We start from the raw sequence: 14,168 nt of genomic DNA on the forward strand, positions 1-14,168 counted from the left end.
GTGGTGGTAAAAGTGGAAATTGCAGTGGCTTCATGGGCAGATTTAGATACCCTTATTTGGGGGCTTTTTTCACACAGGAAATTTAGGATAGTCACTGGCTGAATTAACTTAGCAAGGAGTGGTGAGACTAACCTCAAATATAGTTCTGAATGAATTTGAACAATGCTGTTATATTTTTTTCAAGACAATTTGGAAGCTCTGTGGGTGATTTGTGCTATGAAATCTATGGTTGCTGACTATAGCCAATTATACTGAGTGCCCCATATCAGAGACAAAGAAGGGAATAATTGTGGAACTTTACCTAAGGAGGCATCTATAATTCAATTTCCTAGGACTGGTGCTGGAGAACGTCCTGGTAATCCAAAATTTGTTTTTGAGAAGGTCATAATCATTGGAACCTTTCATTATGTTGACCTACTTCCAGGATAAACTTGAGCAAATTGATTTTACTCTCTTCAAAGCATAGATTCAAAATTTTTTTCATGTTTTTATATAGTCAGCCCTTACAATTATGTAACACTCATCCCAGTTCATTTTGTTATTTTGTTTTATCTTCCTAGTACTGTGAAAGCCTCCTGAAGGCATGAATTACATTGGTCTTTTTCTCCATTGCATTCCTAGCATTCAGTAGAGTCTCTGATAAGCAGGTGCTCAAGAACATTTGTCGAATGGGTAAATAAATGAATTGTAGTTATCCAGCAATTCCTTGGATTCAGACATGATGGGACAGGTCTACAGGACTAGAGGGACAGGTCGACCTTAGTCACGACAGGGAAGAAGAAACCTCTTTGGAGGGAACTCAACCAAGGAAAGAGAACATCAAGACATAAACTTTGCTAAAATGATTAGTGTCTTAGAAGAGGATGGGTTTTGATAATGGCGAATGTTACATTCAGACTATACCCTGATGGAGCTTCCTTGGGCTGATCTCTGGGTTGAGAGAGCTTTAACTGAACTTGAATGAAAACTAAAGGAACTATAAGTCAAATATTGGCTGCATTGGTGTCAGTGGCTTTCACAGTGACAACAAATGGTACTGGAGTCTCTGCAGGGATGGCAGAGGACACTCCAGTGACACAGCATGGTTAGCAAGCTCATACTGCCTGGGGTGGGCAGCATCTGCTTGTGGTCAAGGGCAACAACAGTTGTGGCACTGTCTTTAGTGAAAAGAGCAGCAGAGGTGCCTCCAATAGCATGATTCTGGGGCAAGCAGAGAAGAGGAAATGGAGGATGCCCTGGACAGCTGAGAGGATGTGCACCCTCTGCCATGCAATGTCTGTTTCACAGCACTGGGGTTGCTCAGAATTGTTAGTAGAGAATTTGAGGGGGACTGAGCACTTGCAGGTCCACTCTGGGCACTGGAAATTGTATGTAATTTTGAACGGATATTTTCCTCTCTGCCTATTGTTTTCCCCACCCCCTTTCCCTTGGATAGGTGTGTCCTAGAAAACATGAATTAATAAAGAGAAACTAACTGGTGAGGAATGGAGTTATCTCCATTTGCAGTTTTAGCACAGGGAGATTCCACCCCAGTTCTGGGATCCTTAATGCCTCGAGATCAGTGAACTTAATTTACTCCCTCACTCTAGAAAGATATTGTCTTTACTGGAAAAAAAAAAAAAAATCCCCAGTGTATCATAACTAGTAAAAGGAATGCTCTGCAAAGCTCCCTTGTTTACCTGGAGAAAAACTGAACAGTGTTTTTGGTTAAGCTCGAGATACTATAGCACAAAGCATATAATGTTGGGACTCCACATTCTAGCAGGAAATAATTTCTACTAATAACATTTCCAGTCTTAAATTCCCAACATCTCTTCTACTTGAATTTATTTGTGCTGTTCATTTGTGTTCCAATAGGTAGAGAACTCATCCCTCCACATTGAGAATCTCATTTAGTTGACTTCCCTCACATCTGCCACACTGCCCATTATTTTTTTACATGAATGTGATTCTTTTACAAGTTTTCATTTTGTATTCCCAGAGCCCAGTGTTTAGCCCCATGCACATCCAATTTCATTCTCATCAACTAGTATACTCTCAGCCTGCAGAGCTGGCTGACTTCTCCCAGCAGCCCTTTCTTTTCCTTGGGCATGTTAACTGAAAAAGTCTATAAATTCTCCCACCCTAAGAAATCGGTCAGGTACGCTGTACTTACCAGGCTGGTCAAACCCTGTCAGAGTCAGTAAATCAGAAACCGTAGACACATTCGACTTTGAGTAATAAAAGACAAACAGCTGCATATTCCCCGATCCTGTCAGCTATGAATGTTTCCAGAAACAAAGAAAAAAGAAAATGCAGTGCCTCTCACCTGAAATCTCCCTTTCCTGTCTTTTCAGGGGAGTTAATGTGCTCTGCCTATAAGTGACTTAAACTTCAAAGAATAAATGACCTCTGTTCAAGGTCTTGTGTTTCTCCTCCATGATTTTTTCCATCAGACCATGGAGCCAATGACTGAAGAGGAGCATTATTAATTATTAATTATTTGTTGTATTGATTCTCTAGGTCACTGATTGAAAATGATTGCTTCTTCTGTATATTCCCCCTCAGCCTCTCCCCCTTTGGATCTGCAGCATGCAGAACTAGAACCCTGTGGCAGGGAGCTTTGGGGAGCTCAGAGAGAGTGGAAGCCTTTGGGTCTGTCACCCATCATCTTATAGCCTAAGTAATAGACTTAGCTTTACTATGCTGTGTGTTTTTTTTTATATATCCTCACCTGAGGACATTGTTTTCCATTGCTTTTTCAGAGAGAGTGGAAGGGAGAGAGAGAAAGGGAAACATTGGTGAGAGAGAGGCACATCGATTGGCCCCCTCCCGTGTGCGCCCCGACCAGGGCTGGGGATTGAGCCTATAGCTGAGGCATGTGCCTCGGGCCGAAACTGAACCCAGGACCCTTCAGTCTGCCGGCCAGCGCTCTAACCACTGAGCCAAACTGGCTTAGGGCTATGGCTGCTTATTTTGTACAATACTTCATTTTTTACCTGCCCCCAAATTAAGTACAGCTTCACATCAGAAAGGTGTGTGTGTGTGTGTGTGTGTGTGTGTGTGTGTGTGTGTGTAACCATCAAATTGGGTTCTTGGAATTTTATACGGTAGTTACTAGTAGAAATTGTAGGGATTTCTAATGCAATTGCTGGTTGGGGAACAGTGCATGCCTGGTGACTAGAAGCTGTTCTGCACTGTTAAAGTTGGATCAGGTGTGTGTTGAGGTTAGGATGAGCCAAGAAGTGGCTCTGGCATTCTGATTAGTCTGTTGAGGATTAGCCAAAGTGAAAAATAGAAAATGAACCGAATATGATGAAGTGTAGGGTGTCCCTGTCACCTGGGGAAGACATAGAACAACCATCCCCAGCAGTTTATGCAACCTAGGTGGCAGGGATGTGGCTACATAGCTGAGGTGTCGCCTGAGCAAGGATAGGAAGCTTGCGGGTCAGAGAGTTTCTAAAATTGGAGTCTGATTTTCCTTCTAAGCATATATTCCTCTACTCATGTGTCTGGGTAAGTAATACGAGCTGCTGAACAACTAACTTGCAAATGTATAAGCTCAGATATGATAGATGCTTATTTCTTGCTCCAAAGTGGCTGACACTAATTGGTTTCTAGAGATGGGGCCCGGGTAATTAATTGTAGCTTGAAAAGTGTCATGGATTATTCTGGTTTTCAACCCAGTTAGCTAACCAAAAGGCCAAATATATGTCCAGGGAGAGCACTTTATGTAAGAGTTCTCTAAACTGGTTTTTGACTCTGAGTTTGAATTCTTCTTCCAATATTAGTTATTCTATTTCACTTCTCCAATATAGTCTCTGTGGTGGGAATACAAAGCATAGTCTCTCTTGTTTTCAAAAACGCTGATCGCTCACCTCCAAGGTTATTTTTTTTTACATCAGGATTCTGAACAGCTTCTCAGGTCTTCACAACTTTTTCTGAGGATGGCATCAGTTTTATAATTTATCTTCTTGCCAGGGAAACATTTTCATAACTATTTCATAACTATTTCATAAATGGTCATAGTTGTAATATTCTGCTTCACTGGAGTAAATTACTTATACTTCTTATAACCCTCACTGAGTTATTATTGATCTTTGATTTCATAGACAAAATTGTTTATGGATTGATTCATGTGATCTCTATGCATATCAAAGGTTTTTTGGATTAATTCAGAATATCTTGATTGCAAAAATAGTTCTAGAATCAAATCAAGCAGGAATAATCTTCAGCTAGGGAAAATACTTTATTTGATTTTTTTGAGCATTTAATTACTGTTTTCTTAAATTAAAAAAAAATCAATTGCAGTTGACATACAATATTATATTAGCTTTAGATGTATATCAGGAAACTGACTTTAAATGTAGTAAAACAGGACTGTACCTTGCCCCACATATTTAAGCTAATTCTTGAGTAATTATAGGTGAAATGGACGTATGGCTTCCTGCAAATAGGGTTCCAGGTTCTTCCTGTGCTGCCTTTCATGCTGTGAGAGCAGTCTCAAGAATTAGCTTAACCTCGTCAGGAAGAATATCTAAATAGTAATTATTTCAAAATACAAATCAATATTTTAGACAGTTAACTTGGCATAGAGATATTTTACAATATTATGCAACAAGTGACAGATATCTTGGCATAATATTTTACAATGTTATGCAACAAGTGATTTCATTTTGTTCACTATGGGTCCATTTTTAATCAATATCTTGCTAGACACTGGAATTCAACTCTGTCCAAAACTGATTTGTCTGGTAGGTCACAGTTCCATGATTGTAGAGGTGATAACGTCGGTTTTCAAACTCTTCTAGTCCACTTGCCTGTTATCCATATTTTATGGAGTGATGTTCAGTTATGTACATTGGGACATCTGACCGGCATTGGAGCTTATCTCTGAGAAAAAGTCTGAACCGCACTGTGGGTACTGCCATGGCCTTTTAGATCTACAGCTAGTCAAGACTCTACATGTCAGACTCAGCAATGGCCCTAGCACAGCAGCATCTTTGTTATATGTATGCCTGCTGACCAAAGCCAAAGGATAGTCTCTGAATCAACACAGAAGTGCTACTCTTCAGGATCATTCCTTTCTATAGTTCTTATTGTCTAATATCAATGCTTCTCAAAAACCTGGTGGGGAAATTGATCTTTGAGAACAATAGTAAAAGATAAGTTAAGCAGCCTTACTGTAAGCTTTTCTGAAATGTATCTATGTATTAAGGTAAATCATCAAAGTGTTACATACCTAGATTTTATCACAATGGTCTGCTCTTCATTTGAATTTCTTTTAAAAAACAAAATATTACTTTCCATTCTCAACTTTGACAAAGTTTATTAAGAAATAACCATAGATAGAAGTTCTCTGTAATAGGTTTTGTTAAATGGTTTTTGAGAATGTGTCCATTACACTTCCCAGTCTCACATAAATATCCTTGTGACAAAGCCTTCTTGGGAACTGACGAACAGCTATTCATTATTCTATGAAACTATAACTATTAAACTTATTTTTATAAAATCTTTCCTTTGGCTTCTAGGAAATTCCATCTTTAGCCAATTCTTGCAGCTTTCCTCTTCATTGTTATATTGCTTCCCTCTTTTATTTAAATTTAAGTATATTTGGTATACAATATTATATTAGTTTCAGGTGTACAATAATGTGATTTGACACTTAAATACCTTACAATGTAGTTACCCAGCTAATTCTAGTAATCATCTATTACCCTGCAAATTTATCACAATATTATTAACTATGTTTCCCTTCACCATTTCACCCACCCTCCACCCCCTCCCTTCTGGTAACCATCCTTTGGTCTCTGTTTGTTTGTTTTGTTTTGTTTATTTGTTTATTTTGTATATTTTAGACTCCACATATAAGTGAAACCATATGGTATTTGTCTCTCTTTTTCTAATTATGCATTTCTCCATTTTTTAACTTACTATATTTTGCTTTTATGTTTTTATTAACTCCAATGTTAAATTCCGGAACATTTTTTGTTTTTATGTTATTTGTTACTCATTAATTCAACAAATGCTTTTTAAATTCCTACTGTGTTCCAGGATCAGTGCTGGGCTTGTGGGGGGTGAGGTGGGGCTAGAGAACTGAACAAGACATTCCGTGTGCATTAGCACTTAAAGAGCTTTCGGTTCTTACTTTTATTGTGAACGGCCTCAAAGTATTCTGGAAGAATTTAAGTAAATATGTACCCATCTCTCCCTGCTGTAGTGACACCTCCAGCTTTTACCCTCTCCTGCAAAAAAAATCTCTCCATTTAGATCTCAAAGCCTGCAGAGCACATCTGATGATTGCTTCTAGGCCTGTGCTCTCAAGTCCTGTGTCCCCTGTCATTTTTCCTTCTCTGGCCTCTTTGTCATACTGCTCTTTGGAGCCTCTTGAAGGCATCACTCTTCTGCTGTTTCTCCCCCCTTTGCTGCGCTTGTTTCCTGTTCTGGACTTCCCCCCTCTCCAAACTATCCTGCACCAAGGGCGCCCTGAACAGAAGTGATCTGTCAACATGGTGGACTCTCTTTCCTCCCTCTTCACCTCATTCTGCCACAATGAACCCCTAAATGTTGCCTTGCTTGCGCAAGGTCGTTTAGAGAAACAACCTTGTGAGAGAACTACGTCTTTAGTTTTTCTGTGTGGTCACTTTCTGGGACTCTGACTTGAGTCCTTGCTTGTGGCCATCCAAGTCCTCGCGAACTCCCAGTCTCTCCTAGGTTTGTATTTTATGTGGCTTATTCACTACAATTAATTAAATGTGTTCCATGAGCATAAGCTGATGTGGGATTCCAGAACCTTTCCTCTACTGTGGTCAGAAATCTGTTAGCTTTATCCCCATTGGTAAGCACTTCTAATAGTTGGGATGGTGGTATTTTCTATCATAGTTACTGAAACCATAGAGGAAAATTAACTTAATGGTTTAGTGACTCACAGAAAAAAACATGATCACCTTTCCCAAGTCCTTATTTGCAGCTCAGGAAGGCAACCCTTGATTTTTATTGATGAACTGGCTTTTGTTGAATCTATGTTACCCTCTCTGGTAATTATGACACCACAAAAAAGGGCAGTTCATGCACTGTCTTTCCAATGCACACTCAACAGGACAATTTATTGCCTGCAAGGAAGTTGAGAGGACTTGTGATGTTAGCATTTTAGTACAGGGGGTTAAGCATTATGCCAGGCAAGAGAGAAATGTTCAACTAACATAAGCAGTGAGGGTAAGAGTCTTGATTTACAGTAAGAGGTAAAGGCGTTTCAAATCATCTTTTGGTTATCTTTTTGGTCATCTATTTGGAGCTTCTAGGGAACCTGACAGAAGCATTTTGCTAAATTATTTATTAATTTAATGTTGGAGGTGAAACTAGACTCTGAATTTTGTAGCCAAGCCAGAATACAGATGAGTGGGAGGGAAATAGGCAGAGAGGTAGATATGTCTAAGACAGGTAAGAAATCATCACAAAGCATGCCTTAGTATAGCATGTAACAGCTCTTTCCAGGATTCTGAAGACAGCTTGGTTTTGGAAATACCAAAGGGACTCGATGCTACCGTTATCAGTCAGGATAGCAGACCAACTTAGAGTTTATGAAATGAGTTTTGTTTAACAGGAACCAAACCATGCTCAGTTGCTGGGGGACTGAGAAGTGAAGGTCTGCACCGGAGGGTAAGAAAAGGAGTCACTAACCAGTGACCTGACGGACCAGCATGAGTGGACAAACTGGGGTTGCAGGAAAATCTGCAAAGCAAGCACATCCAGCTGCTGACCTGAGAGTGAAGGGGCAGATCAGGGAGTGACTCGTGGGGAGCAGCTGCTGCTGTGTAATTACAGCTTCCCTGCGGCAAAGTGCTAGGTGGCTAGTAGAAACAACTGGGGAGACAAGCTGGCGGTAGAGCAGAGGGAGATGAGACTTGCTGGGCACTTCTTTGTCTGTTCATATCAATATCTTACCACAAAGACTTCTGAGGCCTGGCCGGCGTGGCTCAGTGGTTGAGCATTGATGTAGGATCCAGGAGATGGCAGTTCGTTTGCCAGTCAGGGCACATGCCTGGGTTGCAGGCTCGGTCCCCAGTCAGGGGCGTGCAGGAGGCAGCTGATCAATGACTCTCTCATCATTGCTGTTTCTCTCTCTCTCCTCTCGCTGAAATCAATAAAGATATATTATTGTGCACAACGCTTTAATCCCCACAAGGCCATGACCAGTTCTTATACTTAGTTCATACCTAGTCCATCATGCCTAATTTATAATGGTAATCTCTAGCAGCTGTCCTCATGCCCGGCTTAGAGTAGTGGCATAAATATACATCGAATGAAAATAACTCATTCTAAGTCAGGAGCCCTGAGTTCACTGCTGTTTCTGCCACTGGGTCAGTTATGTCTCTCGGCTCTCAGCTTCACGCTTGCCTTTTTATATTCTCCTCTATATGCACGTGGCTGAAATTCTAAAAATCATATTTTCTAGATACCCTTGCCTTAGTCACTGGAATAACTTGCATAAGGTTTTAAGGTGGGAGAAAGAGAGAAGCTGTATTTTTTCCCCTCTTGTGTCTGGCTGTAGCAGTTTCAGAAACAATGCAAACAACTATATAATCTAGCAGTGAAAGCAACCAGCTCAGGAGCTTCAGCAGAACTACTGGCTTCTGATTTCTGGTCAGGAGGCACATGGGTTTCTGTGGTTTTGCTCAGTTGTGCAGTGTCCATTGGTTTTGGATAACAACACTTTCTTTTTGGCCCTTCAGCTCTCATGATGGTAGAGGCTCTCTGCCATTACTAATCATCTTCTCCCCTTTTCTACTCCAGCCCTTCCAACACTTTGGTAAACAATTATTTGTATCAAATCATCTTTGACTGAGATAATGAACGTGGTTGCTGCTTTTCTGGATGGATACATAGTGATGAAACCCTCTGCTAGCTTTGGAACTTTGAGTATTTGACGCTTCGTTACTTCAATTGGAAAATGACAGTGATAATTATGATGTTGCTCTAAAGATCTAATGCAATAATGTTTGTAAAGGTTGCCTGAGTATTATAAACTACTTTGCATGTATAAGTTGTTGTTAGATAGCATACTTTTTGTGGAGGGAAGGGACTATGGGGTTTGAATGCATGGTCTCTGCTGGGTTCAGATTCACTTAAGTCGTTGATCAGCTGTGAGAGGTTGAGTGAATGGTATACTTCTCCAAGACCAAGCTTCCCTGGGTAAAATGGAGTAATAATAGCACTTATCTCATCAGATAGGGGGTTTAAAATGAGATATCACAAGTAAAGAGACTCAGTGACTGGTTAGCTCAGTGACTGGTTCATTATAAATGCCCAGTATTTTTATTATCATCGTTCTGTGCAGTTGGTGGTGGTAGCGTGGTAGTGTTCTATGGGAGAAAATGATATGATGGGTCTAAAAGAGAATTAGCAACCAATCTGAACAAATGGTAAAAAATAGATTAATGTAAAAAGCAATTTACTTTTGTAATCTAATAGATAAAACAGAAGTGAATAAACTTGTAATTTTTTTGAGGAAAGAAAAAAATAAAACCACTTCTTCAAATCTTAGAATATCAAAACATTGATTGTGTTTACCTTTAGAAATAATTATAGTTTATTAATCAATAAGAATGTATTAAGTGTTCATTGTAGATAAATTTAAAAATGCACAAGCATAAAAATAAAAGAATAAAATATTCTAACTCTAGTACCTGGATATGATTATGCTAAATCTTGTTATAGGCCATTCTAATCCAGACCCTGTTTAGTGATACACACCTGAGACAAGTGTATATATTCCAGCAACTCTTGTTTTGGGTATTATAGGAAATATTTGTTTCTTTTAATATAATCAGATAACTTAAGTGGGTCCAAGTGCCCACTGAAGGCTTGGCTCTGTGTCTAATCAGGACCCATACTTTTAACTTCATCCAACTAGAGTTAAAATATTTTAACATCAATGTTGAAATTTAAACCCTTGATGCTACATGCCTTCTGAAGCAGGGATAGCTATCTATGTAACCAAAGATTCCTACTTCCAGTGACAGAAGGAAGCAGCTGCCCAGGCCTGGGCTGCGTTTCTCAGTCCCTCCTCCAACGAAGGTAGCATCAGCTGTATGACTGGTTCTTACCAATAACAGATGTGTGTTGTCTTTGGTCAAGAGCAATGGAGACGATTTTTTGCTTTCTCTACTTTTTCTTTTCTGCCTGGACCCTAGGGGGTGGTGGAACCATAGATGGAAGGTGAATAGGTTCCTGAATCTTCACATGGAGGAAAGATTTTGGCAGACCAATAAAACATGCATTAGACTGCCATGAGGAAGAGAGAAATTTCCACTGGGTTAAGTCACTGAAATTAGCATTATCTTAATAGGCAGCTGATGGCCGCATTGACTGTTCTTTCTCTCCCTCCTTCCTCCTCAGCTTCTCCTTTGTATTTGCTGATCTTTATATTTTCCACAGCTCCTTGCACATAGTGCCTTGTACATAGTAGGAACTTAATTGTTGTTAATTAAAATGAGACATAGTTCCTGGACTAATATAAATCCTTAAAATGAGCTTGAAACAGTTTCAAGGCAGCATATGGAGAAATTCAAAATTCTTATGATGCAGAACTGACTGGGTAGAAGAAAACCTCTATTGTAACTAGAAAAAGATTCATGTAATAATAATCTCAAATGAAAGATTTATTTTCTATTTCTAGAGGAAGTTAAAATAGAAGATTGAGAAAGATGGCTTTTTTTGTGTGTGTGGCAGGGAAGGTCTTAAATAAAATTGAGTACCCTTCTCTTCTCTTTTTGTTATCTTTCTCACTGACCCCTCTCTTTCTTGCATTTCTCCAAACTTTTTATGTTCTTTTAAAGGAGAACATTACAGAGCTCTCTTCAATTAACCCAAGTGCCTTTGACGACCATCTTCCCAAGGGCCTGTTCTGCATTTGATAGGTACACTAAAGCGGTGAACATTTCGGACCTAGGGGAAGGCACTGTCATGCCTGGCCTATGCGGAGGCATTTTTCAGCTGATGGGACTGCTGGCATCTCCCCTATGAATATGCAAATATTTCACTCCCAGACATAAAAGATCCCATCTAACTCAATCATGCTTCAAATCTTAGAGTGGAGCTTCTGTCAGAATTACTTGTTATTTTGAAACTGACGCTCAGCAAGAGGAGAAATTGTGTGTTCTGTTTTGCTTTCTTCAATAACTTTTAGTTCTAATATTTTACATTTAATTCATTAATGACTACAAATAAAACACATTTATTTTTATTATGCAAAAAATCTAAAGAGTTGCTGGACTGGATTGATGACATGAACAGCCTTGCTAGAAACCACAATCAATTTCTCTGACTTCATGCAATGTTTTATTATATGATAATCACTTAAACAGCAGTTTAAAAATTTAAACCCAGGGAGAGACAACAAGATAGATGGTGGTGTAGGTAACCACAGTACCTGCTACCTCCCACAATCAAATCAAAATTACAACTAGAATACAGAACAACCATCATTCAGAACCTTCTGAAATCTAGCTAAACAGAAGTCCTACAACCAGGGAACTGAAGAAGTATCGAGACCAATAGGAGGGGCGGAGATGCAGGGCGGAATCTGGGCTGGATCTCAGAGACACGGCCACAGTCCCATACCCAGGTACTGTGGTTTAAAACCGGGAAGGATATCTTAGTGGTAGAGGTTTCCCAGAGGAGCGAGGGTCCCAGCCCCACATCATGCCCCCTTCCCCCTCCCAACCCAGGGTTTCAGTGCCACGAAGAGAAGTTCCCACAACTTTGGGCTATAAAAACCAGTGAGGATTATGGCTGAGTGAATCAGAGGCTGCTAGAGTCCCAGGCAGCTCCTCTTAAAGGTCCCATGCACAGACTTACTCAGATGTGCTCCCTCTGAGCTCCAGGGCTGGGCAGCAGCTTGAAAAGAATCTGAGACATTCAGGGAGGAACTGACTTGCTTAGAATCAGGGTGAGAGCTGGAGGAGTAACTTTCTCCCAGACAGAAGAGCTGGCAGAGGCCATTGCTCCTTTCACAAGCACAACCCCTACAGAGCCCACAGGCAGGTGCCATATCTGAATCTCCAGCACCTGACTCACACCTTAGGCCCTGCCCTGGTGGTTCCCAGAGACCCAGTCCCTCCCTCCTTGCAAGCTCATCCAGGCCATTTCTAGTGGCTTTTCTATGCAAGTGGCCTCTCGAGCCTCATGCTTAGGACTTTCCTAAAAGCTCTCAAATAAGCAGCAACTGGTTCCAGGGTGCCCCATACCTCATGATAAGTGGCCCCAGGCTGAGCACTAGCGGTAGCCTGCATTGGTTCATAGCTTGGTCTCTCCTAAACACCTCCAAGCCCAGCACAAGAAGCAGTCATCTAGGGACTGCTGTGTAGCTCATGCTGGGTGGCCCTGGGCAAGGCATGGGCAGAGGATGACTTTGCACCTCCTGGGAGGCCCCAGAGAGAGTGCACCTGGTGGTCAGCATCAACCATGGTGGATTATAATCCTACCACCTCCATGAGTGACACACTCAAGGGGCAGACTCCGTGAACACCAAAGCTCCACTGAAGTAAATCTTGCTCCATAAAGGTGTCTCCAGCACACCAGCTTTTTGGCTGTAGCTGCAGCTGGTCCTCACAGCTGATTGGCCTGGGGGTCAACTCCTCCCAGTGACTCCAACAGCAACCAAGGCTCAACTACAACAGGACAGTGCACACAGCCCACAAAGGGGAGCACCTAGCTCAGGTTACTGGGAAGGCTGACCTACAGGGCCATACAGGACACCTACTACACAAAGCCACTCTACTAATTCTAAGAGTTATAGCAGCTCAACCTAATACATAGAAACAAATACCAGGAAGCAGCCAAAATGCTGAGGCAAAGAAACATTTCACAAAAGAAAGAGCAGAAGAAGCCTCCAAAAAAAGATCTAAATGAAATGAAGCCAAGCAAGCTACTAGATACAGAGTTCAAAATAATGGTTATAAGGATACTCAAGGATATTAGTAAGACTATTAAGGAAAATAGTGAGGTAATCAATGACATAATAAAGTACCAGTAAGAAAGGAAGGCTACATGAACTGAAATGAAGAATAATTTACAGGGAATCAACAGTAGAGTAGAGGACACTGAGAATCAAATCAGCAATTTGGAACATGAGGAAACAAAAAACACCCAACCAGAAGAGCAAAAAGAAAAAAGAATCCAGAAATATGAAGATAGTATAAGGAGTCTCTGGGACAACTTCAAGTGGCACAACATTCACATTATGGGGAAGACAAAAAAAGAAGAAAGAGAGCAAGAAATTGAAAGCCTGTTTGAAAAATAATGACAGAAAACTTCCTCTACTTGGTGAAAGAAATAGACTTACAAGTCCAGGAAGCACAGAGAGTCCCAAACAAGAGGAACCCAAAAGGGCCCACACCAAGACACATCATAATTAAAATGACAAAGGTTAAAGACAAAGAGAAAATCTTAAAAGCAGCAAGAGAAAAGCAGTTATTTACCTATAAGGGAGCATCCATGTGACTGTCAGCTGATTTCTCAACAGAAACTTTGCAGCTAGAAGGGAGTGGCAAGAAATATTCAAAGTGATGAAAAACATGGAACTACAGCCAAGATTACTCTACCCAGCAAAGCTATCATTTAGAATTGAAGGTCAGATAAAGGGCTTCACAGATAAGAAAAAGCTAAAGGAGTTCATCACCACCAGACCAGTATTACAAGAAATGTTGAAGGTTCTTCTTGAAGAAGGAGCTAATGAACAAAATAGTCTGACAAAATAGACCCAGAGACATTGAAGCATGCAACAGATGGCCATATCTCAGAGGGAAGAAGGAAGAGGGAAGAGGGAAGAGGGAAGAGGGAAGAGGGAAGAGGGAAGAGGGAAGAGGGAAGAGGGAAGAGGGAAGAGGGAAGAAGGAAGGAGAGTGGGGGATGGGAAGAGATTAACCAAAGAAGTTATATGAATATATGCATAACCCATGGACACAGATAATAATGGGCTGAAGGCCAAGGAAGGGGGTGGAAGTGAGGTGGAGGGGGTCAATGGGGGGAAAATATGGGACATCTGTAATACTTTCAACAATAAAGATAAATTTAAAAATATAAAATTTTGACCTAGGATCATGTCTGAGCTTTTGCCTACTGAATCAAGTTCTACAGAGTCAAAGGAGTTTGAAAATAATGATTGCTAATTATACATTCTCTAAAAA

The sequence above is a fragment of the Miniopterus schreibersii genome (assembly GCF_964146895.1).
Source record: "Miniopterus schreibersii genome assembly, chromosome: 6".
In the NCBI taxonomy this organism is placed as follows: domain Eukaryota; kingdom Metazoa; phylum Chordata; class Mammalia; order Chiroptera; family Miniopteridae; genus Miniopterus; species Miniopterus schreibersii.